The following is a 27,229-nucleotide window of genomic DNA, read 5'->3' on the forward strand; positions in this document are numbered from 1 at the left end:
CAACCAGGATTCTAATGAAAACAACACACGGAAGACCTCAGGATAAGCCCCAGTGTCTGCTGTAGAGTACATAGCTCTGGTCTGAGTCCTAAAGCAAACACAGATGCATCTAAAACAACCATCAAAGGAAAAAAAAAGTGAGGCAAGAAGGAAAGTCTGTAAGTGCCTGCAGATTAATGTCTGTCTTGTCCAGGTTGTGGGATTAAATTCCAAGCCTTGCATATGAAGAAGCAACATCTAGCAACAGGAATGGGAGTGTGTCCGGAGAAGGGCAATGGAGCTGGGAAAGGGTCTGGAGCACAAGTCTGATGAGGAGCAGCTGAGGGAACTGAGGGGGCTCAGCCTGGAGAAAAGGAGGCTCAAAGGGGACCTTCCTGCTCTCCACAACTCCCTGATAGGAGGGTGCAGCCAGGTGGGAATTGGGCTCTTCTCCCATGTAATGAGAGATAGGACAAGACAAAATGGACTCAAATTGCACCAGGGGACAGTTAGATTGGATATTAGGGAAAATTTCTTTGTGGAAAGAGTGGTCAAGCATCAGAACGTGCTGATCAGGGAAGTGGTGGAATCACTGTCCATGGAAGTGTTCAAAATATTTGTAAATGTGACACTTGGGGACATGGTTTAGTGGTGGCCCTGGCAGTGCTGGGTTAATGGCTGGACTCGATGATCTCAGAGGGCTTTTCCAACCTTTATGACCCTGTGATTCTGTAAGCTGAACATACAAGTGGCCATGGAGGGAGTGGTGGGTGTTGCTTTTCCAGCTGAGAACAGAGAGGAGCTGCTGTTCCCTGGGGCTGGGGAGAGCTTCTTCCCATCCCCGTTTTGTTGGCTGATGAACCACAGAGAATTGCATGAACCTTCAAAAAGCCAACCCCAGAGCCCTCCTGCATCTTGGTGCATTGAACAGCTCCCAGCAGAGAGGTGAATTCTGAGCACCAGAACTAAAATGAGAAGAAACCAAAGCCTCCATTCCTCAAACCAGAGCTCTCAGTCCGGAGGTATGTAAGGAGCAGCCTGTTTCTCCTACTGTGAAGGCTGAGGCAGCCCTGGGATAAGGTCTCCACTAACACCATTAAAATATTTTGACAGACTTTAAAGCAAAATTTCTGAAGGGAAAAATTCTTTCTTTCAGGTTAGATCACACAAGTGACAAACATTTTTTCTCAGCTATAAAGCTGAATATTTCCTGTAGTTTTTTGACAGGCAAATTCTATACTGATCATGATAGAATACAAATAGAATAGGTGATAGAATACAAATATCCAGAAACATGTCCAGGCAGACAGATTAGAAAAAAACATGATTTTGAGGGGGGTAATGTACTCAATGGAGAAACTAATGACTGAGCAGAAGAATACCTCAAGAAGAAAGTTTAAAAGCAAATCCTTAACATGGCAGAAACCTTCCAGCCCAGTTTCACACTGGTCAGTGTGCTGGTGGAACACATACCCCATCCCTGCTCCAGCAACATCCTCCCAGATTGCTAATATGAGATTAATTATATCTTTTGGGTCTGATTCCTGCAATTTTTTCAGAGGGGAGCACTAAAGAACTGTAAGTGGACAGGAAATCATTTGTTTGGGAGGTTGGGGTTGGTTTTTGTTTCTGCCTGAAAATCTCTCTGGCAATGTATGAAGTACATTTCCATTGACATTAGCCATTCAGCACATTCTTATGAGATTTCATCTTGCCTTGTGATATTTGCCAGTTTGTTCCATGGAAAACTATTTTGGGGCACATTGTAGTAATACCCAAGAATTCAGAACATGGATTTCAACATCCCCCAGTTGGAAGAATCTTGGTGTGACAGCAGAGCTGTTTTCCAGTCTACACAGTAAGCAGCACTGCTATCCTCCAGGCAACCCTGCATCCAGCCTTGTTCTGAGTCAATGTGCAGAGCAGAACAGACCTCTATGAATTCTGATTTCTCTGAGTGTATTTTCAACTTTTTCCAGTTTCCCATGAAACCCAAAATAAAATAAAAGTACCCAAAAGAAAATAAAAGTGCAAGTGATTTACTGAATCCCTGAGGCATCAACCTTTGGAGACACACCTGAGAAGGGATGAAGAAGCCATCCAAGGATCAGGAGTCAATGCCATGAAATTCAGTATTTTTTGGGAACGAGTCTGAAAAAAACATAGAGCTGAGTACTGAGTTTAGCACATTGGGATTTATCAGGGTACAGTCACTGGCACCTGGAGCAGATCCTGGTATGGATATGCCAGGGCAGGACCAGGGCTCTGTGGACTTAGGAATGAGGTGCAGGTGGGCAGCACCCCCCATGTCACCAACACCACCAGAAAGTGACAAAAAAATGTACCTTTTTCAAATCTCTCAGAAGAGACATTGTCTCCTCTGATATCTAAATCTATGAGAGTCAGGCATTCAAATCCTGAGGATTTTCTAATGCCCCACAGTGTATGTGTGTACTTTCTGACCAGACTTTGAATATCTGAAATAACTAAATATTAAGAGCAGGGAAGTAGAATGAATAGAGACATCCTAGCCTCATCAAAATCCCTCCTGTGCCTCTTCTACCCAAGAGCTTTACCACCATATAGCAGCTCTTTTCTTTAAAAAAAAAAATCTGTTCCCATATTTAGGTTCATCTCTTCCTGTGAATCATACTCAGATGATTTTTGAGGACCTTTCATTCTCTCTCTGCCTTACATGTTAATCCAAATCTCCTTTCCTAATTAAAGTTTTATTCTACAAGAGTCTTTAACATTCATTTCTAAGTGGCAAAATCAAATCCAGCTCCTCTTGATAAGGAAAACCCATTCCCGGTTGATTGACAAGTGTAATTAAATACCAATATTTTCTTTTAATTGCTAGATTATTACCAAGACAGCAACTTCAGGGATTATGAGGGATGCACAGGGAAATGACACCTAAAAGCTGAGCTGCACAACTATTTCAGGTTTGCTGCTTTCCCTTTGCCAGAAGGGAGTTTATCTGCTTAATGTTACCTGGAGGAGCAGGGTATGGGCAGGCTCTGAGCTCTGATCACACATGATTAAGGCCATTGACCTTTCTGTGCTTAACTATGGTTGGAAAAGACCTCAAAGGTCATCAAGTCCAACTGTTCCCCCCAGCACTGCCAAGTCCACCACTGACCCATGTCCCCAAGCACCACCTCCACACACGGACATCTATATGGTTAGGATTCCCCTTTCTACTCCCTTCAGCTACAGCCCCGCTGAGCTGGCTGGGCCTTGGAGCATTTTCAATTTGCTGAGATACAAGATGTGAGCAGCCAAGCTGTGCCAAGCCTTGGTGTAGATATATCTCTCTTTGCACTGAAAATTGCAATTAATAACCGAGAGAGGGCAGGATGGAAACTGCATTATGATAAACATCCCATCCACGTTCCTGGGGCTTCTCCATATTACAGTACCCTGCACTGTTGCAATACGGTGTTCATCTCTGGAGAAAGTGGAAAAACCTGCTTATGGGTCTATTGCACCACTGTGTGTGCCAATAACCATTATCTTCCCAAATCGAATGTCTAGAGAAAACAGGGTGGCTGTTACAGGCCAGGGATTCTCTAATTAATTCCAACTTCATTTGCCATGAATCACTGCTTATTTCAGTTGCAGTCTGCAACTGAAACATGTACATATGTGAAGCCTTATTTTCAAGGATTTATTCTTGCCACTGGTTTTAATAAATTATTGGTGAATAGTAGGCAACTACAACTTTTTTTATTTTCCAGGTAGTAGCATTAACTTTGGTAAATTGTCATTACAGAAAATAACCTAACCATAACAAAAGAGGCTAACAGTTTTTTCTTTCAACAATCAACTAAGCCCTTCCCCTGTTGTACCAATCTCATCTGTGAAATATGAGTCAGACCCTGTTTTTTTAAGAAAAATAGAGGAACAGAGCTGATTCACATGAAAAGTATCATGGTAATGATCTTGGTGACAGGATAAAGCCCCGAGAGCCAAGTCAGATAAACTTCCCTAGCAAGACCTTCTGCTGTCCTCCATAAACCAGATAATCTGTGCTCAGATAGGAAAGCTACTAAATAACTCTTTCAAAGAGCAATTTCATCCCAACACTCCTTATCTTGACAGAGATGTTGTCATGATGCCAAATTACTCATCACAGCCTATTAAGATGTCAAAGCTGGAAGTTCTCTTTAATTTGTTTATGCATCTTAGGAAACTGTTTATGGTTTCCCATCTGTTAAAGAAGTACTATTTAATATGTATTAACAGGGCTGTAATTTTCATATGGTCTCTGCCATGGCTTTGGTGGTATGGATGGGTGAGATACATTGAGGTGATTCTGATCACTGATCAAAGAGATGGAGGGCCCTTGATACCTTGCCCAGGCTTCTTTCTGACCAGTCAATTAAAACATCAAGTTTTGATGTTCATTGTTCATGAGTTCACTGGAGCAGGACCAGTACTGATCACTAAAAGCAAAAAAGCTTGGCCGTCTGACAGGTTCAACCCAATATGGGCTGGCAGAGGAAATGTCCAAAAATACCATTCCCTTAAACACAACTGTGAGATCTACATCATTTTTTACACACTTATTTGAAGGACAACTTAACCAGAGATTTTCAGTTATGATTCTCACTGGGCGCCTTCATCAAATTTGCATCAACATTAGTATGTAACTGTGATTAGGTAATTATTTAATCTTTTCTTGATTTTCACAAATGAATTCAATGCTGGCAAACAATTCAGATACTCAAATATTGCAAAACTAAATGGTCTCCTACCCTTCTTCTGAAATCCTAACATGGCCATAACTCTGGGCAGTTTCTCCGTGTTAGTATTACCCACAGCTCAGTCCTCTTTGTCAAGCAAACACCACAGGTCAGAAGTGCTCATGAGAGTATTAAGTCACAAAAGCATAAGATAAAATCAAAATCACTGGCCATCAATAGTTTCTACCAAGGGCAGTAGCACATGCAGTGCAATGTGAGGGATTCCAGCTATAACACTCCCATTAAATTGAACAAAAGACATGAGACTGACTCTCCACATACATCACAGGCCTTATGTTGGTCCAGAGGCTCAAAATTCAGCTTTCAATTCAGGTGATTTATTTTATGATTTATATTCCCCATCCCATAATTCCATTAATGTGCCGTTGTTTTTCTGTTTCATACGCACTCTGGGTTGAGCTGTTGAGTATTTTGGAGTATGAGCATATGTGACATGCTAATGGGATGATCTTCATACAACCAGGCTGCTCTTCCTTTTTTTAACAGATTTGATTATTCCTTCTCCAGTACTTAAAACTTCCTTTTCATTGCCAAGAAGAGATTGGCTTCAGCATCTCAAGATCCTTTTTCTCACCCAACTTTCCCTGTTTCACTGGTTCCTCAGCTGGCACCTGGGGTGGAGGGTCCCAGAGGATCATGCTGGCTCATGGGCAGCTGCGTCCCCCTCCCTCACCACGGAGCCAAACCCACCTTGCAACCTCCAGACGAAGGAAATGTGCACATGTGGATGGGAAGAGGGTTATCCCCACCGAGTGGGATCAAACCTGAGCTCTGGCTCAGTGCTTCGAGCAGTGAGTGTGTGGGAGTGGTATCTGATCTGCTAATTAGGGTCAATTGTTTCATTTCCAACATCCTGTTATTTTACCTGCGTGCTGATTTACTGATGTAAAAATTTGGGTTGGCAGGTGGAGTCTTCCTTGTTGCTGGTAACTGCCAGAAAGCAAGGTGCCTTGTTTCTGGTTTTAAGAGGCTTTTTGCTTTTCTTTCCATGGATACTCTTTTCTTTTTGAATATACTTTCCCCTCCTTGTGGCTTTTTTCTTTGCAATTCCTATATTTTCCTTTTTTTTTTCCCTAATCTCTGACTTTGGAACGTTTCCATATTTGACTGTCACTGGTATTTAAACAATTTCCTAATCTCTAGGATTTCCTTTCTTCTGTAAATCACCTTTAAAAACCCAGCAATCCCTTGTTATTTCCCATTTCATTTTCATTGTTTCATCTATGACAAGCAGCATTCAATCCAGAGAGCATGTAAGACCAATTTCAATTCCTGCATGAAAAAAATCCCAACATTTTTTCAAGGCTGAAGCAGGATTTTTGCCAGAGGGAATATTTGTTCTCTCTATTAACAAGGTGACATGGTGCCAGTTTGGTCTAATTTCATGTGGGGCCAGGAAGGATTCATTGAAATGGCTGCAATATTCATTCAGCATTTCTTTCAGAGAGTGTCCTAAATAAACTGAGAGCTGCGTGATGTCCACGGAGCTGTTTCCTTCCTCCCAGGGATATAGGAGGACTGTGCTTATTCTCACAGGTAGCAACAAAAGAGACCATCTGCTTGGCTATTTTATAATCAGCTTATTTATCTGCATGTGGGCACTGCAGGAGGCTTCAAACCTGCCCCCTGACGCCCATGGCTGGAGGGAAGCCGCGGTGGCTGCGCGTTTTTTGGGGCAGGGACCAGACACCTGGTGGGTTCTTGGGGTGTCCTGTGCAGGGTCAGGAGTTGGACTTCAGTGATCCTTGTGGGTCCCTCCCAATTCTATGTTTCTGTGATTCTGTGGTCTGCCCCTGAGCATGTCCCCATGAGCAGTCCTTTTGGCTGCACTCCAAGCTGCTGTTATTTACACGCATCATGATGTGCAAAAATCCAGCTGAAAGCCAAAAGGGCAACAGGTGGGGCAAGAAATCAGCCAAGTGGGCATTGCACAGGGGAGAGACGAGGGCAATGGGTTCTCTTGGCAATTTGCTGCCTTCAGCCTTCAGAGGTGGAAGGAGTCCAGCAGTGACAGTAATTGCAGTAATCAAAGTAAATCACATCTTGCCACTTGCCTACATGACATTTTTCTCCCTGTACATGGGAACAGAAATGAATTTTCTGGTTGTGTGTGAAGACAACATTTCAAAGATTTTACAGAAGGATTAGTTACACATTTCAGCTTTCAGTGCTGGAAAAGGAAATTCAGGCTTTTTTGTCAAATTTTGAAGAAGGCTGTGGAGAGCATAAGTCAGAGCAAAAATGGACCCCATGTACATCGGATTGGTGATATCCTTAAATGAGCAATTGTGCTTTGAAGTGCAGTAAGAAAATAGAGATTTTTATCTCAATGAAGTAGGAAGATAATTGCACTCAGAAGCTTTAATCAGCATGCTTTGGATTTAAGCAGATAGATACACAGGGCAAATCTGTGAAAGATGAATTATTTATTTTGGGCACACTAAAACTTTGTCTCTTAAAGGTCATCAAACTTTCAACAGAGTTGACAAAGTCTGCTGCATATGTGAATGAGATTAATCTTCTCATTAGTGAGAGGCAACATTTTCTTTTGAACTTGATATGCCTGGTAGGGGAACAAAAAAACCACAGAACCAAATCATTTATGGAAAAGTACAGCTGAAGAGCATCTGTTCATCTTACAGCAGTGGTTCTGCCCAATTGCTCAAAAAAAATTAAACTGGAAACCTTAGAGCAAAATAATATGTTCTCTCCAGCAGGCACAAATATTTGACATATCTATCATTCTTAACAGGATTATAAAATTAAAAGCCACCCCAATCAAGCAGCATTTATCAATTAGTGTGATGTCCCTGTAGTGGCTATGGGATTTTGGTGTCAAAGGCAATAAAAGAGTCATTTACACCCTGTACCAGAAATCAGCAGTGAATAAAGAAGAAAGAAATGCCATCATTCATAATTGACTTCAATGAGACTGCTCACATGGGTGAGCCTGAACGCACGCAGGAACAGCTTAAAATGATTTACCATACTTTGCATTTAAATCAGACATGGGTCAAAACTGGGCTCCCAGCTTGAATTTATCCATCTGGATCCTGATCACTGGGGCCAAATTTTTATTTCTGAGGTTATGTTGCATTTCAGACAGCACAAGATGGTTGTCTGCAGAGGCCTGGGACCACGGTTACACTGCCAGTCCTCCCGGTTGGAATTTCCAGGGGAATTCCACACGAGTGAACTCGATGCGTGCCCATGTGCCAAATGGGTTTATAGGCAAAGGCAACTTAGACTCTTCCAGGCCACCACAGGAAATCAATGGAAAAACTAAAGAAACAAACCGCATTATTAATGGAGATAAATGGTAAGATGAAGGGTCATGCACAGTTAAAATACTGTGTTGTTCCGTGAAGGAGGTCTCCAGTGGGCACACTGTAATATGGGACCACAGACGGGAAAATTGGGCAGCTGAACGTATGTGAATATTAAAACTCAGAGATTCTTGTAGGATAGGAAAAAAGCACTTGAGATCCCAGCAGTCACTCAGATGCCACACTGAGTTAATGACACAGACTTGAGTTGATTTTTACTCTTGGAGCGGGGGCAGGATAAAATTAATAGTTACTTTTGTGACTTTAATAAGAGCACAGAGAGTTCCTTGTGCTCAGCAAACACAAACATTTTAACAATCAATACCTTTTTTTTTATTTAATCAGCCCTACTACCTCAGAGCATGGCATACATGTTTCAGTGTGAGCTTCTCTCTACTCAGGGAAGTATTTGAAGATGCACAAAAGTCCCTTTTTTAGTCAAGAAGTGAGTGAAATAAAAAGCCTCAACCATGAGCCAGCTTGTCTTTCATAAATAGCTGCTTTGTAATAGTTTCTTGAATGTAATTGCACAAAAAATGCTGCAGCAATTTCAAAAACCTGTATCCAACCTAAGTGCTGCCATACAGACAGCTTTGTCTGAAATCCAGCCTTCTAAGAGGAATAGGTCACAGAAGTTTTTGGATTTCAACTTAAATGAAAAGCCCTTGGGCACTTCATTTGCAACAATATGGTTTAGTCAGGGAAAAACCTAATCAAAGAACAGCAACAGCCTGAGCACCCCAGAGCCAGGTCAAGTCAGGCTGGTGTCAGCTTGTGATGGTGTGATGCAGTTTGGGGACTTACACACATTCTGATGACTTAAACTAGCCTCAAAATGACAAAGCTGGGAGAGCTGGAGCATCATTTCCAATGGAAAACTGGTCTGAAAGTTGGATACTGAGCACTCTCCAACCTGGAAATCCCCCAGCTCCATGGCAGGGCATCAGGCAGGGATCTCCCTCACCTCTTACCTGTCCCATGACTATCCAGATCTATTTTCAGCACAAACCTAGCACAGAAATCCTCCAATTCAACTCTGGGATGCTGTGCATCTACCAGGACCACAGCAGTAATTAAAAAAGGGAAAGGTCTGCTGCCTACTGTCCCAGTATGGTGGCTTTTGCATGGTGAGGGCTGAGCAAAGTGAGGCTGTGTTCTGTGCAGGGATTCTCTTTCTCAAGAGAAGATCATAGCCAAACTACCCTGGGAAGAAAAGGGCCTTTGAACAATGTACTTAATAAAATTCTAAATTTAAATTTGAACACACACACAAATCATTTCTGGATGTTTATTTCATTTCACATTGGGAAAATCCCCCTTCCTTTGGTTGGAATTATTACCTTTTAATGGATACCAGAAGATTTACTCACTGACATAATTTCTCCCAGGATTTTTCTTCCTTTGTGTGTCCATAGTGTTTCCCTGTTTTGCTCTTCCCAGGAACATGCCCTGTATTCAGTGGGACAAACAACTTGGTGATTTCTGCAGTTCCCGAAACTTCCAGCCAGGCTGGAGTAGGCAGGGATTTTAGACTGGAGATTAGAACTAAAATAGAGTGACAAACAAAGGAGTAAGAGCTAAATGGTTGATATTATTAGCAATTTCTTTGCTATAAGGCACTGCACATAACAGAGAGTGACTTTATGATTTCTTGGCAGTTTGGAGGTGCCACATTTGGGATGTCTGATGTTCCTCTCTTAGAAAGAAAAGACAAACTGGTGTGAAAATCAGTGGACTGGGGTGACACACAATTCATGATTTCTGGTTGTGTTTTTAGCAGAGGGAAATGTGTCACGTTCCTGGTGTGGGCATGCAGATCCCCCACGTTGGAGAAGACGCTCAGCTCTGGGTAGGGGCTGGGAGCAGGATGCAGTAACACAGTCCCTACGCCAACAAGGGGCTGAGCTGGGAAGCCACACTGACTTAATTTATTGCATGGAGGAGGGTCTGGAAAGTGGAAAATTACCCAAGACTGAACAAAGAGGCTCATCTGTAGCCATGGGGACACACAGAGGGGCCGAGCACCACCCAGGACGACTCAGTCAGAAGGAAGGACACACAGAGGAGCTGCTGTAGAGGGGGAGCTGGCTCTGCTGTCACTGGGGACCCAGCATGGTTAAAGCATGCTGAGCTGGGCAGGGACAGAAACTTCCAGCTGTTCTACAGAGAAGTTATAAGATGTAGGATAAATGTCTTGGACAACCCTAGATGGGTTTGACCCCTATGACTACAATGCATGCATCTGTAGTGCCATATCTAGGTAGCATAAGGCTGCTCAAATTTACCTCAACCTCACAAATGACAGCTGTGGGGAGCAAAAGCAACCAAGAGAAGCAGAGGCAGATATCGGAAGCCTGGTGTAACAGCCAGGACCTCTTGTTTCCTTTCATTTAAGTGAAGTAACTCTCTTAAATCCCATCCTCACCTGTCTCATGGAACAGAAAGGACAATCCCATTTTCTCTTTAAAAAATAGTCTAATACCTTAACCCTTATCTTGGTGCCCTGGTCAACCCCAACAATGTTATAGGATTTCATTGGGTTGCTGGAACTATTTTATTTGTTACTGGTAAATCAGACTTTGGTTTACCAAAGACTTAGTGCTCCACTTACTACCTGTTACCATCTGTCTGACACAACATTTTTTTAATCAAGAAATTATTTTTAAATCACTTTTTGCTCAAGGCTGTCATTGCTTAAGAGAGGCAGTTTGCAAATACATTGCAGTTACAAACAATTGAAAAGCTGGCAACAGGAGATTAACACTCTATAAAGATGAGTAAATGTTTGGGAACCTGTTAAAATGATAGGAAATGAGGAATTGTGAAGACATGCCCCAGTAGAATCCAGAAATTTGTTCATAGTCTCCTTTCATCCATTTTAGTGAAGCCTCACTGTGTCGTGAACCCTTCTGCACTTGCACAGAGCCCCACTGTGGAGGGAGAAATTAATTTTTATGGAATAGGAACCAATTCCCAGCCCTGCTTTGAAGTCAGCCGCTCTGAGTACATCCACAGAAGCAGCTTCCATGGCCAGCATCCCTGCAAGCCATTAGAGCACTTGGGATCTGGAGATAATCTTCACTGCCCAGACCCACTCCCGGCTTCAGCAAGACTATGCAAACATCATCTGGTTGATTTTATCTACTCATTTTCACTTAAGGGGTGCAAGAAAAGAGGACACCAAAAAAAAGCCTTTCAAAACCTTTCTCTTTTTTGGTGTGGCTACTGTCAGAGCCTTACATAAAACGGTATCAGCCTACATAGAAATCTCAGGCATATATTATATTTTGCATATATGTTATGGAGAACAGCAGCCAAATTTCTACTCTCTGCCAAGCTGATGTAAATCTGATTTTCTGTAACTAAACTGTAGGAGAAAGAAAAATTCTTTGCATGAATGAGCTTTATTTACACAGGCAAATAGTGATAGGACAAGGGGGAACAGTTTTAAACTAAAAGAGGGGAGATTTAGATTAGATGTTAGGAGGAAATTCTTCCCTTTGAGGGTGGAGAGGCTCTGGCCCAGGTTACTCAGAGAAGCTGTGGCTGCCTCATCCCTGAAACTGTCCAAGGCCAGGTTGGATGTGGATTGGGGCAATATGGTTTAGTGGAAGGTGTCCCTGCAGTGCTGCGTGCAGGGGAGAAGGCAGTGCTGTTCCTGGAGCTCCATTTCTAGGAGATACATCCCAAAAGTAGACAAGGAAAGCTGAGGGAAGGGAGGGCACTGCAGCCTGTTCATATCAAAGGGATCTATGAAACTTGGAGACCAACACAAGAACCCCTGCCAGGACTGTGATGTCTCCAAAATGACCAGGGTTAGTTGGCTTAGTCCATAACCCACAACACAGCTCCTTGTCCCGTCTACAAGGCACCAGGATCTCCCCACGGCTTCAGGGAGCCGGCAGCCTGGCTGTCAGAGGAGGTGCATTGGCAGAAGGACCACATTTGAAACATATTTCCTGGAAAATGATGATTCCCAAATGGTCTCAAAAGCCTGGAGAAGCTCCCACTCCCACCTCTCCTGTTCTGACAGTGCTCTCGGGCTTCAGCATGGGCAGCACAGGATGCTGAGCTCCAGTACCTCTTTGCAGGAGCAGGATGATCCCAGGGGAGGAAGCAGGCTGGGGGCAGATCCAAGTGGGGATGTGGGACAGACCAGTGGGACCACACAGCAGAGAAGCCCATGTTTGTAGCACAGCTGCCGAGACGCCTCCTCGCTGCGAAGGTGACAGGGAGGAATCCACAGCAGACACATACATCTTTCTGCTGGAGCATTCCATGTCTTTTCTCAGGCACTGTGACTAATTATGAGAATTTAAAAAACAAAACAAAAAAAATTTCACAGATTTTGCCAGAAGATGTTAGACATAAAACAAAAAAAAGGCAACCTACCAGGGGACAATTCACATGACTGACCAGTAAAACCTGGTAAACAGCTGTGCCTTAGCATCTGTACTGTGGAGTCAGACTCTGCAAAAAGGAGTAAATGACCAGGATAGAAACTGCCAATAGATCCTCTAGTCAAGCCTAGGCCATGCTCCAGGGAAGAAGGAAGCCAAGAGTCAGGCAGGCTCCTCTCCTCTCACAGGACAGAGAGTGGCTCAGGTTGGGATTGGTTAAAAGTGAAATTTCTACCACATCTGTCTAGAAAGGTTTTGAGTACAAATGCAGAGCTTCAAGCTCTCTTTGTTCCATCCCCCCTCTGCTGATACCTCCTAGATGGATCATCCTGGTGGGGACGTGGTGTTTTGACCTGCCACTAAAGCCATGGCAAGTGCCTGTAATGTTTTTATCTTAAATTACAGAAATGAATACTGGCATCAGTTTGCTTCTCGCATCTGCCCCTGTAGGCAAGATGGAAGGGAGTCCAACGATGAGCACTTTAAGCAATCCCAGAAGATGCTCCTTACTTGTAGGAAGCTTCATTGCTTCACTGGATCCTGGTCCAATTGCAATCAGTTACAGTTGTTTTTAATTTCTCAATCTGGAGTAATGAGATTAGACTAGATCCTGTGTTCTCAAACCCTTTGGTTGTACAGTGGAAATCTAGACTTCCTTAGCCTGATGGCTCAAAGTCAAAAGACAACCAACTTCTTCATTTACTTTCACAGTTATTAAACCCATCTTATGACAGTTAGGATGTTGCGGTGGCTAAGTCCACTTTACACCCCCCAAGTTGCCTTAAAAGTGGTCTCTCCTTACGACACTGTGCTAGAAGGTTCTCCCTTTGTCTAGATCCTGCTGGTCACTGGCCCTCTCCCCCTCCCATCCCTTTTCCCATTGGCCCCTGTTATGCCATTCAACCTCGCCTCTGCCCCCGAGCCCTCAGACCATTGGTTTTGGATGCTCTGCCCGCCTTTGGGAGTTTTCAGGATAAAAGTGGCTCGGGCTTTCGGTTGTTGTTCTTTCTTGCCTCTGTTGCCTTCGGGGTGTTTGAATTGCATGCAGAGAGCCCCTCCCGCCTCTGTGTCTCCGGTTCGTGCCCAGCCTGTGGCTGTGAGCGGCTGTTCGTGACCACCTGCGCAGGTGAGGTTGTGTGCACGCGTAGGTGCCAGGAGAGCGCCGCCTGAGCGCTCCACGAGGGACCCGGCAGGGACAAACGCGGCATCCATCCACCGAAGCCCTCACTTCTTTATTAGGGCAAGACTCCTCAATTTCTAATATTTATGCTTTGTTTTGCTACCAGGAAAATAGAGAAGAGAAGCTCATGGATCACTGGCTCCTACTGCCTTTATTTATAGACTAAGGCAAATACATATTTGCAGAACATACTGATGTGACTAAAAATGATCCATATCTTGCCCTCAAAGGGTTTCTTAATGCTGCCCTGAATGCCTGGGTTTTTAGAAAGCCAATTGCAATTCCCACATGCTGAGGCTGCATCCTGGGTGATGCCACGTGTGGGGCAGCAGCATTGCTCCTGCACAGTTGGGATCCCAGGGATGCAGGGACCTTCTCAGTCACATCCCTCACAGCTCTGAGCTTTGCCAACACCTCTTAAAAGAAGGTATTTTTAAGCATCCAAAAGAGGTGAAGGCATATTTAGTCCCCACACACTTCTTCCTCTAATTACAAAAGTAATGAATGCCCTGTCTGTTGAGAATGAAATTACTTTGCTGAAAACTGCACTTTAGGCCTATTTGAGGTGAGATGAATTAATTAAAACACCAAGTAAATCCAAACAACAAACATACACAGAATTCAACCCAAAGTGATCGGAAACAGCCAGTAAATAGCTTCTCATTAGCAGTGGGGAGGTTTTTTCTCAGACTTTTCTGAAATGGTTCTCAAAAATAGATTAATATATTCAAGTAACATATTAATGTTCACTTGGCAGTATTTCTAAAAAGAAGTATGAGTATTTCCAAAATCACCTATGTATTTTTTTCAGCATTTCCTAGAAGAAATAGTTTTAAGGATTTAAGTAAAATAAATAAATATTTCTTTTTCTTTCCTTCTGCAAAGGGAAAAAAAAAAAAGCCTAATCATTTGAAATGCCTGAAAACAATTTTTCAGTAATGTTTTAGATCTTTCAGCTAAAAGGAAAAGTTGCTATATCTTCACTCTGTCTCTCTAGAGAATGTAATTTGATATCGTAGTTTTAAAACGTGGCTGAAGAACAAGCTACTGAGTTTGCCTCAACATCTCAGGTTTCATAAATCAGAGACCCATAAAAAGGGACTCGGTGGTTTGCACAAGCTGTGAATCTGTCCCATTTTTGCTATAAATACGTGCACCGGAATGTCACATACACTTCCACATGCTAATGGCAGTGTCATATTAATGCTGTGAAATCACACTTGTGAGACACAGATTTAAATGTTATTTGGTTAAAAGGATTTTAGAGCAGAGCACGTAAGTTTTGAAGCTTTTTTTTGGCTGAAGGATAAGGAAAATGGACAGCCCTTTACACTTTCATTTGTGACTCCTCTGTCAATAGTGACTGGCTGTGACTTATCACATAATACAGCTGGCAACTTCTCAAACCCCAGTGAAACCAACAGAGAAAATCACCATGAACATTTTGGGGTTGGAATTATGATTTTTGGTAATGAATATTTTAAGCTCCTTTTGTAGCACTCATTCCCAGGGCAGAAATGGATTTAAAAGACAAGCTGGGGATCCTGATGGGCTCTGACATCACTTGAGCTGTCGTGCTCAGCAAAACCATCTAATTACATGAGTTCTAAAGTCCTGAAAAACCTGCAGTTTCCATGGGTTGATCTTAGGTGTTGATGCAAGTCTCTTCTTTAGATCATCTCTTGCTTTGCATTTTTCTGAAGTGCTTTTTGTTGTTCTATATTTTGATGTATTTAATTAATTAATCCACTAAAGTGCTGTCAGCTTCATGTCAGATGGAGCTCTGTTGTTGTGAGATGTGACTCAGTTGTGCTTCTGTGTCCATGAGCAGTGGTCGAGGCTGTCTGGCTGTCCAAATTTTGGCTGGTTTTCGTTATTCCTCTGATCCACTGATATACCTAGAGTGGATCTTGGAGTTGGCCTCTCCCACAGAGTTGCTGATTGCTTTGGTAAACCTGCATTGGCCCCAAAGGAGAGACTGTATCTGATATCTCACAGGCTTTGCCTTCAATCTCTAATTTTACCAACTGTTATGCCATTTTACATCATCATCATTAAGTTCCTTCTTTTATTTTTTTCCCCACTTTGTGGGATTGAAATTAAGCACCTAAATTGATATATGGGCTTTTAAAGGCATGGCCTGATTTTCAGAGACCTAAGTACTGCAATCTCCATTACTTTTCACTTTAGCACTCTGAAAATGAGTGGCCAAGGCCCCTTACTCTGTATTGCTCTCTTGTCTTATTTAGGAGTGAAAGCAATTGAGAAAGGAAATATCTGTCTACTTGCGTAACAAAAACTAGTGCAAGTAACTTCACCATATCTGCACTGATCCTTCCATATTGCATACATAACCCACATTTACCACATTTGCATGGATTTTTCTGTGCCTAAAGCTCTGCACAGCTCCCAAGCCCAGAGCCTGCTTGCTGCAGGTAGGAAATAGTAGGAAAGAGCATTCAGGCTCATGAGCCTGCATGCCCCAGTCCCCCTGATAGCCCAGAGCTATTGCTCTGTCACAACATGTCACCATAAAATAGCAACGGAACGACTGGGAGTGGGCGAGGTGTTTATGTCTTCTGAGCCTCAAACAAGACCAGAAAAAGAAAATGAACTCAAAATAGAGCTTGAGATGCTCCTCCTGCAGAGATGGGAGATGTTCCTCCCTGCAATGTGGGAGTCATCCAAATGTGAGGAAGAGACCCTGCGCAAATCTTTAAGGTTGGAACTAATCTCATGTTTCCACTCCGTAATCTAGGACCATTAAATATTTATACTGTTGGAATAAACACAAAGAAAATTAATACCTGTTCAAATGAAAAGGATCAAGCTAGGATGGATGCTAAAAGCAAAAGAGAACAAAATAATCAAGATGGATTTTCTTTCTCTTTTTATTCTCAGCTCTCCTTCTGCTAATGTGTTATTTCACCCTCAATACCTCCGACAGTACCAGCTGCTTTGATCCCTAAGGCTTATTTGCTCCCTAAGTCAGCAAGTTTGCAATAGCTTAAATAAACTTGGAAAGGTTCAAAGCCCAACAGGAGAGAGAAAACATACTTTTAAAAGACATAAAGTCAGGAAGGCATGTGTTACTTAATGACTTTCCTGGAGGCATTATCTCTTCTTCCCCCACACTCTTCCTCCTCATCTACCTTCCTTCTGTTTCCTGGCTTAAATTAGACTGTAAGATCTTCTGGAAGTGAACACATCCTTCCTATGCAATGGGCCATGATCTTCACTGGAGCCCCTGGTAGTACTGGGACTCATTTTCTATCTGCTGTCAAGGGTACTTTTTTGGTCCATTAACAAATAGCAAAACAAAGAAAGCAAAAAAGACCAGTTTGCACATGATGAATTAATTCCCATCTCCACACTGCTCATTTCTTGTCTCCAGACACTCCTTTTAAAACACAACAGGTATTTTCTGTGCATGCCAGTGTAGTGGACAGGCTGTGGACAATCAGAACAAGTTATGGAAACTGCAAGAACCACTTCTATACACAGAGTAATTTATTACCTGTTGCAATCTGCTGGTGGCAGGATTATGTCTGTCACAGGCTGAAAGGAGGACTGAGGAGGTGCCACACGAGGAGAATATCACACATGTTAGTGTCCTAAAGCTGCAATTGTAAAAAGCAACTGAGTGTAGGTGTGGGGAAGGAGGAACAAAGGCACTAGAGATGAATTGGTTTTCTTTGAATGTAATGAGGGATTTTGTCTGTGACAGCAGTGAGATTAAGGCCATGTTTTACCTTGAGTTGTGGCCCCTTTTCACCCTCTTTGGGATAGTGATGCAAATACTGCACTTCCATATATTGCAGACTTCTGCCCTTCTCCAGGCTTTCTCAGAAGTTGAATGCTGAGGACATAACCAGACAGCTTTGCCAGGCTCCTGGGACTTCAAATGCCTCAAGCAAGGCTGCACAATCTTAAAACACAAATTCTCCAACATTGCCAAACTTAGCAAAATGCCCAGGGAGGGTTAATGCTGTGAGAAAGTCAGGACTGTAACTTTCCCACTAAATGAAGGGAAAAAAAAAAGAGTTGAACATTGTGTTTGCTGCCAGTACTCAAGCCTGGCTTAAGCTGCTGTCCACTTTACCTCCTACCCTGCACACAGTGGCAGAGGGACGGGCCAGGCTGGACTGGTGGCACCAAAATTCATTCCCAGTGTCACCAGTTGGGCAGCAAGATGCCATAATCTCCCCAAGCCCCTCACCAACCTCTGCACAACAGGCTCCACTCTTCTTCCAGAATTTTGGAAATCTGGTAGACATTAAAATAAATTCTACTCATTTTCTCACTAGCAAATCCAGGAAAATTCTTTGTTTCATTTCCTGGCAGAACATGGTTTGTCAAATTATAATTGTTTGCATTTCAAGTAAACTGGTTTTATGGAGAGAGTTTGCTCATATTCCTGAAGGATGATGGCGTCTTCCCGTCTCCTTGTTGCTTGAGGAGAGTGGGGAGTCTATGTCACCTCATCTGGCATCCAGCATTTTGCCACGTAGCCCACACACATTGCTGGCTACTGCTGATTCATTTCAAATATAACTTCTGCTCATCCAGTTTGCATAAAGGAAAAACACTGATGCACAAAGCTTTGGCAGGCAGGGCAGGGAGAGAGACTGGGAGACCAAACACAAAAAGACCCAAACCTTTTCAAAATCTACAGAAAATTTGGTGTATTCATATCTATCCCTGCTACACCCACTAAGGGAACAGTCACAAGTCCATCTGAAATCATTACAGTCATGTCCCCATGTGCAACCTGTCAGGGGGTTGGAACTAGGTGATCTTTTAGGTCCTTTCCAACCCAAGCCATTCTATGATTCTATTCACAAGCATCTTTATCAAAACAGCCTCTAATTAACAACCTTCTGCACATAAAAGTCTGTCCAACTCTCTTCTAGAAGCAATTCCTGGAGCTGATCTTAATCCAAAGCCTTCCAGCAGTAGAAAGTTACTGTGTATTAGAACCACATGTAGATCATGTCCAAAAATGGACATGGGAACAGCAAACATTCACATTCAACCAGTAGCCACCAACTTTGTTATAAATATTTATATAGGAAAACAGGCACAAAAACATTGTTTACTGCACAGCAAAGCACTCAAAATTAAAGGGTTTTTTTTTAAGTGCATATATAGCATTTGTTAGCTGAAAATCTGTTCTCGAAGTGACAAATCCTGGGTTTAGTTCCAGTCAGACAGTTTGATTCTCCTGAAGTGAACTCAAGGACTCCACATCTTTGCTAGCAGCAAAAACAAGCTCTCATGGTCCACTCCCAGCAGTGGCCAAGTAAATGCACTAAAGGCTCCCAGCACATCTATTAAGTCAAAATCTGACTGCACAGCTCCAGCTTCACCCAGTCTCATTCTTTGGTTTACACTACATTCACATCACAGTTCTTCAGAGCAGACCAAAAGATCTTCATTGGCTGGACCATACCCTTTCTGATATTTTCATGAGGTGCTGGTGCAGAAAATAATGGTCCAGAACAGAAAAGGAGCCAGAGCCAGCAGACACGTCCCAGCTTGCATATTTTCCATGTGCATTGCACAGCCTGGCTGCTGGAGCCAACTTCTGGGGCAAACACAGCTCCTCGGGATCCTGTTGCTTCTGGTTTGTGCCACAAGTTTTCCCTCAGGCCAGGGCATTTTGGGTGTAGCTGCCTCCCTTCCTTTGCTGCAGGGCAGGAGGAAAAAGCCTGAGGACCCAGCTTCTGATTCCAGATTTGTAACGGAGCTGGAGATCAGTCAGTGGGATGGCAGGAAATGGGCACCACCCCAATGACACAGAGTCAAGAATAAATTATTCCTCATGTCTGTGGGCTTTGTTGGTTTCTCTCTCTTTTTCTCAGTCTGTTGGTGAGATAGAGAACTTTGTAAATTTGTGTTGGGATTTTTTTCCAGGATCCTCAAGGAGAAGAGATTGGGCAGCAGATATGATCAGCCTGCCATCCGTCAACCAACTGAGGGAGACTAAGGATTAGTGATCAACCCACAGATGGACAGTTGTTCCTTGAACCATCAACATTTTTCATCTTTTGTGCAGCAAGATGCTTTGGCAGATCCCAGTTTTACCTCCCCAAGCAAAGGACGTGGGTGCATGCTAAAGCAAGGGGTTGAAGCAGCCTGTCCTGTGGGGACAGGGATGTGCTTACAGTCACAGCCAGGGTGACCTGGACAATGCCCTGGAGAATGAGGTGAATCAAGAAATTAGACTTCAATACCGACAAAATTAATGGAGAAGGGAATATTTTTTAACCCTTCATTCATGACAACACAGTGCTTTTTAATGGATGGGTCTCCCCCTGAACACAGTTCCCAGGAAACAGCCAAATGAACTCAGTGCTTGGAAAGAGAGGGGAGAACACTGATGAACATCTGATCTCACATAGGGACTGGCTAAAACTTTTTTCCAATGGAGAAAACAATGAACTGTAAAGAACATAAAATAAGCTGCAGATGATCAAATCTGGAATATTTCACATTATATGTAGGAGAAAAGGTTTGCTAAAGGATTTAACCTTTCCTTAGTATCCTGTCCTACCTACTTACTTTCTCTATTTCCTTCGGATTTCATAATCTTGATAATTTCCTATTTTGGATGCAAAGAAAGAAATAATAGTCACTTAGGGAAAACTGTATCAAACATGGGAGAGGATTTTTTTCACTTCTGCTGCTTAATAACTTTAGGAATGTGGGTAAAACTATTTCTTTCTCTACTTCTGTTGCATTTTGACACATGTAGATTGCAGAGCTCCATTCGCCCTGTTCCCCAGCATCTTTTTAAACTGCATGAACTTAAGGCAAGCTTTATTTTGAGACACCCCCAAAACAGTGTTGTATGCTGACTGGCATGGGATTAGGTCATGCTTTGAACAGCTCTTGAGACCCTCAAGCCAGAATAATACCACAAATCTGAAGCATCACCAGTCAGTTACCCTTCCTAATCCTGCTGTGAGTGTGGGATTTGGAAGACTTGCGCAGAAAAAACCTTTGAGCATCCAAAAGCAGCATGTAGGAAGGAAAGGAAGAGCAGGAGCCCATACAAAGGTAGAAAAGAGAAAAAGAAGCTGATATTTCTTAAAGACAACCAAAAAACCTTTCTTCAGAGGGTATCCAAGAGAAAGGCACCCAAGGAGGCACTGGGCAGGATAGGAGCAAGCCACAGACTGCCTCCTTTCTGTCAGAGGCAGCAGGGCCTGGAAGGAAAGGGAGCCCCTCATAGCATGCTTGGAAGTTAAACCCATAGGATTAATTCCCACCCATGTAAGAACCAGCTCCCTCTCTCTCCTTGCATAACTGTAGGGAGTTTTTCTATCAGAAATACATACTAATCCTCAATATTGCTAGTCAAAGGATGGTCTTAGAGTAAGGAAAGAGCTCAAATTAAACTCGGCTCCCAGCCTAAGCCAAGCCTTGGTGCAGAGGGACTGCATCCACTGGATGCCACTGCTCAGCCTAACTCCTGGGGACCACCCCCTGTAATCCCCTCAGAGCAAACTCAAAGCTTTATCCCTGTCCCACATGGCTGTGGCCCACCAGCACCCACTGACCGCCCCAAATGCTCCTCACAGACAAAAAGGGGAAGGCTCTTGCGTTCCCCTCCCCACAGATCTTTAGTGGCAGTGGCAGAGTGGGAGCCACAGGGAAACATTCAGTGTGTGCCTTCAAAGTGAAGTGTACAGTTGCTGGGTAATTCAGTAACTCTTGGCCTGATTCCTGACAAATGTGATCTGGCCAAGTCCTTCCATGGTGGTAACAATATGTTAATGAAAGAATTATATCAACAGCTCTCAGGTTGTCTCCTTTATTTATAGTAGAATCTGGTAATAGACACAATTACAGTAGATTAACTTTGGCATAGCTTCAGCATGAAAACAACATACCAAGGCCAAATTTTACTCCAATATATCTATTGCCCTGCCTGTGTTTCTATTTATTTTGCTTGGACTGACAAACTTTAATTCAAAGAACATAATTACAGCATAACTTGCTGCTAGGTTTTTTCAAGGCTATAGTATTCATTTGAAGGGAAAGTAAGTTTACTTCTCATTGAGTTTAACTATGAAGGTTAATTTTCTTTGAGTTAAAGGAGTTCGGTTTTTGACTTGATTTCTATGCATTTGGGGCAACCAGCACAGCTGTGAAAACATAATTGTTCTTAAAAATTTCGGGATGCTCATCCTCATTTTCAAAATTGCTCGCTCTTTTGTGTGCTTTCCTAATTTCAGCTTGCTGAAGCGGCCGCTGATTAGCAACCACAGGTGCAATCCTTCTGGACTGTTCGCTACCTCCAGCTCGAGCATTTCCAACCACATTCTGCATTGCAGAAAATAGCCTAATTAGAGGCAAAAAGCTGATCTGTTAAAATAGCAGAGGGACCAGCTAGAGAAGCAGGGAGAGTTATTTGCCCCATCAGAGTCAAGGGGAAATTTACCCTTACATCAGCAGGGAGAGGGAGCAGGGAGATGCAGAGGACGTGCAGCTCTGTGGACCCACGGTGTCAGGAGTGAAAGATTGGCAGTAATCTGTTATTTATGAGCCATTAGTATAACTAATAATTGTACAGCAGCAGCATCCCCAGGACCTCACCCCTCTGCAGCCTTGGGACAGGACAGAGGCTTTTCTCTATGAATACACAGGGGTGAATTGATGCCCCCGTGCGGGTGTTGAGGCTTTGGGGGACACACCAGTGAGGCACAGGGCAGTGTCCAGAGCTGTGGCTGTAATGAGCACATAAATCATCCCTAACGACCCCTGAGCCAGCCAGCCTGTGTGGGGGACAGCGAGCTGGCCCATGCTGCTGTGGCTGCTGGAGAAAGGCTTCGGGTTGCAATGAGCACAAACGGCTCTTTCACACGTCTCAGCAGATGTTACTCATTTTCTCCTCATCTGACTTTAAGATTTGGCTCCATTCTTTCCCTGTTCCCAAAGCCCATCAGTTGTCCTAGAAACCTTTCCTGGCTCGTCCATGGGCAGTGGGCTATCCTGGTGTTCAGCAGGGGCCGGCCCATCTGCAGGCATCCAACTCCTCCGAGTTCTCATCCGGATTGCTTCTGTCTTCCCTGCTGAACCTCGCCTCATCCACTGGCCATTTCCGCTGCTCCACTGCGCATGGTGTTATTCATCAAGGTGCTTGTCCTCCTGCACAGCCACGAGCTCTCCAACATACTTAAGGACATTTGCAAAATTTGGATGGAGGATAGGAATAGCAAGTGGGACCAGATGTTCACTGGGAAAGACTAACACTGCATCTCTGTAACACAGTGTCCAAGGCTCACCCCTGGACCACAGGAGGATGAAGAGCAGCCAGCAGGGACAGTGCAGCTGGTCCTGCAATGGAGATGCACAAGGGCATCATCTGCACAGCCCTGACAGCCACGCAGCTTTGCCTGAACAGTCATCCAGGTGAGTAGGAGTCTGTAATTCACAATTCACTTTCCCATAAACTATCTTTTAATTTCTTCTAAGGATCCCAGGGGGAAAAAAAAAAAAAAAAACCAAACCAAAAAAGCCTCAATAGATGCTTCAAATTTTTTGCTATGTTGATACCTTAAGCTGTATGGCACTTTGTAAAGGGAAAAGTTAATATGAGCAAATTCTTAGAAATGGATTGCTGACAATACATTTGTGTGTGGTTTAGCTCAAATCTATATACCAGTTGTGCACCACACGACATAGGAGTCACTAACCAATCTATAACTCATGAAAAATAACATTCTCTATGGATTCTGCTTGTTATATTAAGCACACAGATCACCCAAAGTCACCTGTCACCACCAGCAGGAACTGACTTAAAATAAATCATCAGTGAGATCTGCTCAGACTGGGAGCTCAGGGTGGGTGGAAGAAGATCTGATTCTTCTTGGTTCAGGGAGCAAATGTTTGCCTGCCTTGGTACTTGGACCCCCCATGCTCCTCATCAGCAAAGGGAGGGGACTTTCCTGGCCTGCAGCATCCCAAGCACATTCTCAGCAATCCACAATTTCACAAGAAGTCTTGAGATGAAAATAAACTCCACAGCATGGTGTGTGCATGGGAAATACAATTAAATGTTAGCACAGAAGGAGGAAACCATCCATACAAAGTACGTGTTTTACTTCAGCTCTTAAGTTCTCCAGAGGCAAACTGAGAAAAGCCCTGGGATCCAAAGTAGTAAAATAAAATCAAACAGAACCACAGTTAATCAATATGTAACTCAAGTTTGCAGCAGAACTTTCACATGGAGGAAGATGCTTACAAAGTCACTTTGTTATTGCTACACTCTTGTATGAATGAGAAAAATACAGCTCAAGAATAGCTTCAGGTAATCAAACCCCAGCTGTTAGAACTAAAAGCTGTGTCCAACCAGTGATTTGTTTTTCTCTGGGAAGAGATCTGTGGTGATCCTCAACACAAGAAATGTGCCCACCAATTACTGGATTTATGAGCAAGCCTCCACGCCATCAGAAACCCTGCAGCCACCAGTGAGGGACAGCACATCCCGCTTTCACCTGTGCCGTATTTTAACAACGAAAACACTCAGCAATACCTTGTGGCTGTCATTTAAAGAAAAGTTGCGAATATTTCACAAGCAGGGTAGTAGATGTTGGCCATACTCCAACCCAGGAGGAGTAGGAATGCATGGAGGGTGAGAAGAGCCACATACAAGTTCAGAAAATTACCATGTGCAAATGTAACTGTTCTGCTCCAAAATCACCAGTTTTTGATGACAACCCTCAGCTCTGCTGTTGCCTACAGAAACTCAAAGAATCATAGAATCATTAAGGTTGGAAAAGACCTCCAAGGTCATTAAATCCAACCTTTGACTGAATACCCCCATGCCCACTAAACCATACAGCAAAGTGCCACATTTACTCATTTTTTTAACACTTTCAGGGATTTTGATTTCACCACTTCCCTGGGCAGCCTCTTCCAGTGTTTAAACACTCTTTCAGTGAAAAAATTTTGCTGATATCCAACCTGAACCTCCCCTGGTGCAACTTGAGGCCATTTTCCCTTGTCCTGTCGCTGGTTGCCTGGGAGAAGAGACCAGTTCCCGCCTGGCCACGACCTCCTTTCCGGCAGTTCTGGAGTGCAGTCGGGTCTCCCATGAGCCTTCCTTTACTCAAGACTAAACAACCCCATCTCCCTCAGCCACTTCCTGCAGGGCTTGTGCCCCAGACCCTTCACCACTTGATCAGATCCCATCACCTTACTGCACCAAGGCCCATTTTTCTGCGGAAGCACTTCCCGCCAGCCCTGCGGGTGCGGCACCGGCAGCTGCAGCCCCAGGGCAGGGAAACGCTGCCAGCGCACTCGGTCTCTGAGCAAAATGAATTAAAAGGGAATGATTTCCCCAAACAGAGGTTGGGGGAAACCATCAGAAACAAATTAAAATCAAAACAACTTTTCAGCAGGAAACAATGGAACAGATGGAATAATATTTATTACTGGAAACTGCTAAATGTGCCAATTAATTTTGAAGGGGCTTAAGTGAATTAAGCACTTTTTTACTTAAAAAAATGAAGAAGAAGTCATGAATCACAGCAATACCTTCAGCATGGTCAATGTATTTTTCTGGAAGTCTGTTCAGAAATCAAAGGAAAAAACAAATCTGAGAAGTCTCAAATTAGACAATAATACTTCTGTTGCATAAATAGTATCAGTGTCCCCATTACCATGCCTAGAAATATTAGGGGGAGGCAAAAATCAAACCACTGTTTCCACACGTGAAGTTGGTTATTTTTGCCTGAACCAGAAAAGCATTTGACGGGGGCCAAAATTAGCCATGATTTTGTGATGCTCTAAGCACAGAAAGATTTTCAAGTTCATTTGTATATTGAAAGTTGTACAGATGATTAAATGCTTAGACAGACCAGTGTGTAATCGAACCCTGTTACCACGCAGAGATAGTATTATAGAAAGTAGGAAATTAGTGTGCATCTTTATTTGTTTATTTTAGCACAAGAACATGGAAGTCCTTTCCCACAAAAATGTGTAATGTTTTAAAAATATTCATTCCGCGCTAGGACATGGAGTAAAACACAAATAAAAAATCTGTAATAATCCAATTCAATTTTAGGAGCACTTAGGGTGAGGGTGTTTTAGTATTTTTACATGCTTGCTTAGAAGACTTTTATCCACATTGCTTCCTGCCAGAAAGAGAATTGAGAAGTGCCTTTCCGGTAAGGCTAGGAAATCAATTTAATTTTTCCAAAAGGAAATTAAAAATACTTCTCAGCACTGAAATTTGCCCATTGCAAATATTGATTTTGCAAAGGGACGTTCTCCTTCACAAAACTATCCAGAAACATTCTGCTCAGCTCCACTTATCATCATTGCCTTCCCTTCCTTTCACATTTTATATAACACTTCATGTTTTCTTACGCAAAATTGTCATGTTCCTCCCAAAATAGTGCTATGTTTAGAGAGGTTATAAGGAGTTACTAATAAAATTGTGGTTATTTAAAGAGTACAAGATAAATATGACACACACGCTTTCACAAATAGGAAGCAGCTGGAAGAAAACTAACAGCATCAGGATTATGTGTAAAATCCATTTTCCTATCAAAAATTATGAAAACAGAAAAAAAACTGAGAAAAAGTCGCTGTTTGATTAAACTTAGTCTTATTGCTGCTGATTCTGGATATGGCTCGTACAAGAGACAAATTGCTTCATGTTTCCAGGCTTTGCTGCTCTGATCTCAGCAAGAAAGTTTCTGATTTCTTCCTTAGTAGCTTGAATGTATTTTCTTTGGCAGATCCATTGCAATTGTTAAAGTATTTTGTCCCTAAATGTGAGCAGGTTTTCTTTTCCCCGAAGTGGCCCAAACCCCTGAGATTTTGACCTGTTTATACATACTGAATAGTTGCTCAGTGGGAACTTTGGCTCCTTGAGGAACCTAAGATAACACTTTTCACACAAGAGCATGGTGGTAGTTGAGCTATCTCTGCACAGTCCTTCAACAGGAAATGAGGGGGGACACCTCCAAAAACTGATCCATCCTGAATGAGGTATTTGGGAGGGAAGGAGGGTAGCAGGACATAAGTTCAGTCTTATCTTGTTCATTCCCACCTGAAGACAGCCCTAAGTTCCAAACATTGCCATCATGCATCAGCCACAGGAGCCATCCTTGTGGAAAGGGTTAAAAAAAGCCCTCAAGTAATGAGACACGAGCTGCCTCAGGGCACTTCAGCTGTTGAAGTGCAGGTGTCACGTATGGAAACCTCACAAAACACAATCTTTTTCCTACCAGTACTAAAGCCCACAAGGAATTATTCTCACACTTACAACCAGATGCTGCAATCAACCGCACTCGGAGAATAGGGGGAAGGATCCAACTCATCTCTCAGTTTGGCTTTCCTCAGGCCAAGGACACTGGAGCCACTTCACACTCTGGGTGACACTGGCCATGCTGGAGCAGCACCAAGGATGCCAGAGAAGGAGCTGCCCACCTGTCTCCTACAGAAAGAGGGAGCTCACTGAGCCAGTTTGCTCTTACTTAGGGACTCCACCAGCAGCCAAACCCATTTAGTCCTATCCCTTCCTTGCTTATTAAATATTTGACTATTAACTCTCAA

At 43.1% G+C, this 27,229-nt stretch overlaps 1 long non-coding RNA gene across 2 annotated transcripts; it reads left to right on the forward strand.

Annotated features, from left to right (window-relative positions):
* Positions 1-27,229, forward strand: LOC109144615. 2 transcript variants are annotated; one of them, XR_002045494.3, is made up of 3 exons: positions 1-158; positions 19,571-23,074; positions 26,905-27,229. It is a non-coding gene; the product is annotated as an uncharacterized LOC109144615 (long non-coding RNA). The 2 variants fall into 2 exon arrangements; XR_002045493.3 differs by lacking the exon at positions 1-158 and adding an exon at positions 13,078-13,600.

The sequence above is a fragment of the Corvus cornix genome, chromosome 13, assembly GCF_000738735.6.
Source record: "Corvus cornix cornix isolate S_Up_H32 chromosome 13, ASM73873v5, whole genome shotgun sequence".
NCBI lineage: Eukaryota > Metazoa > Chordata > Aves > Passeriformes > Corvidae > Corvus > Corvus cornix.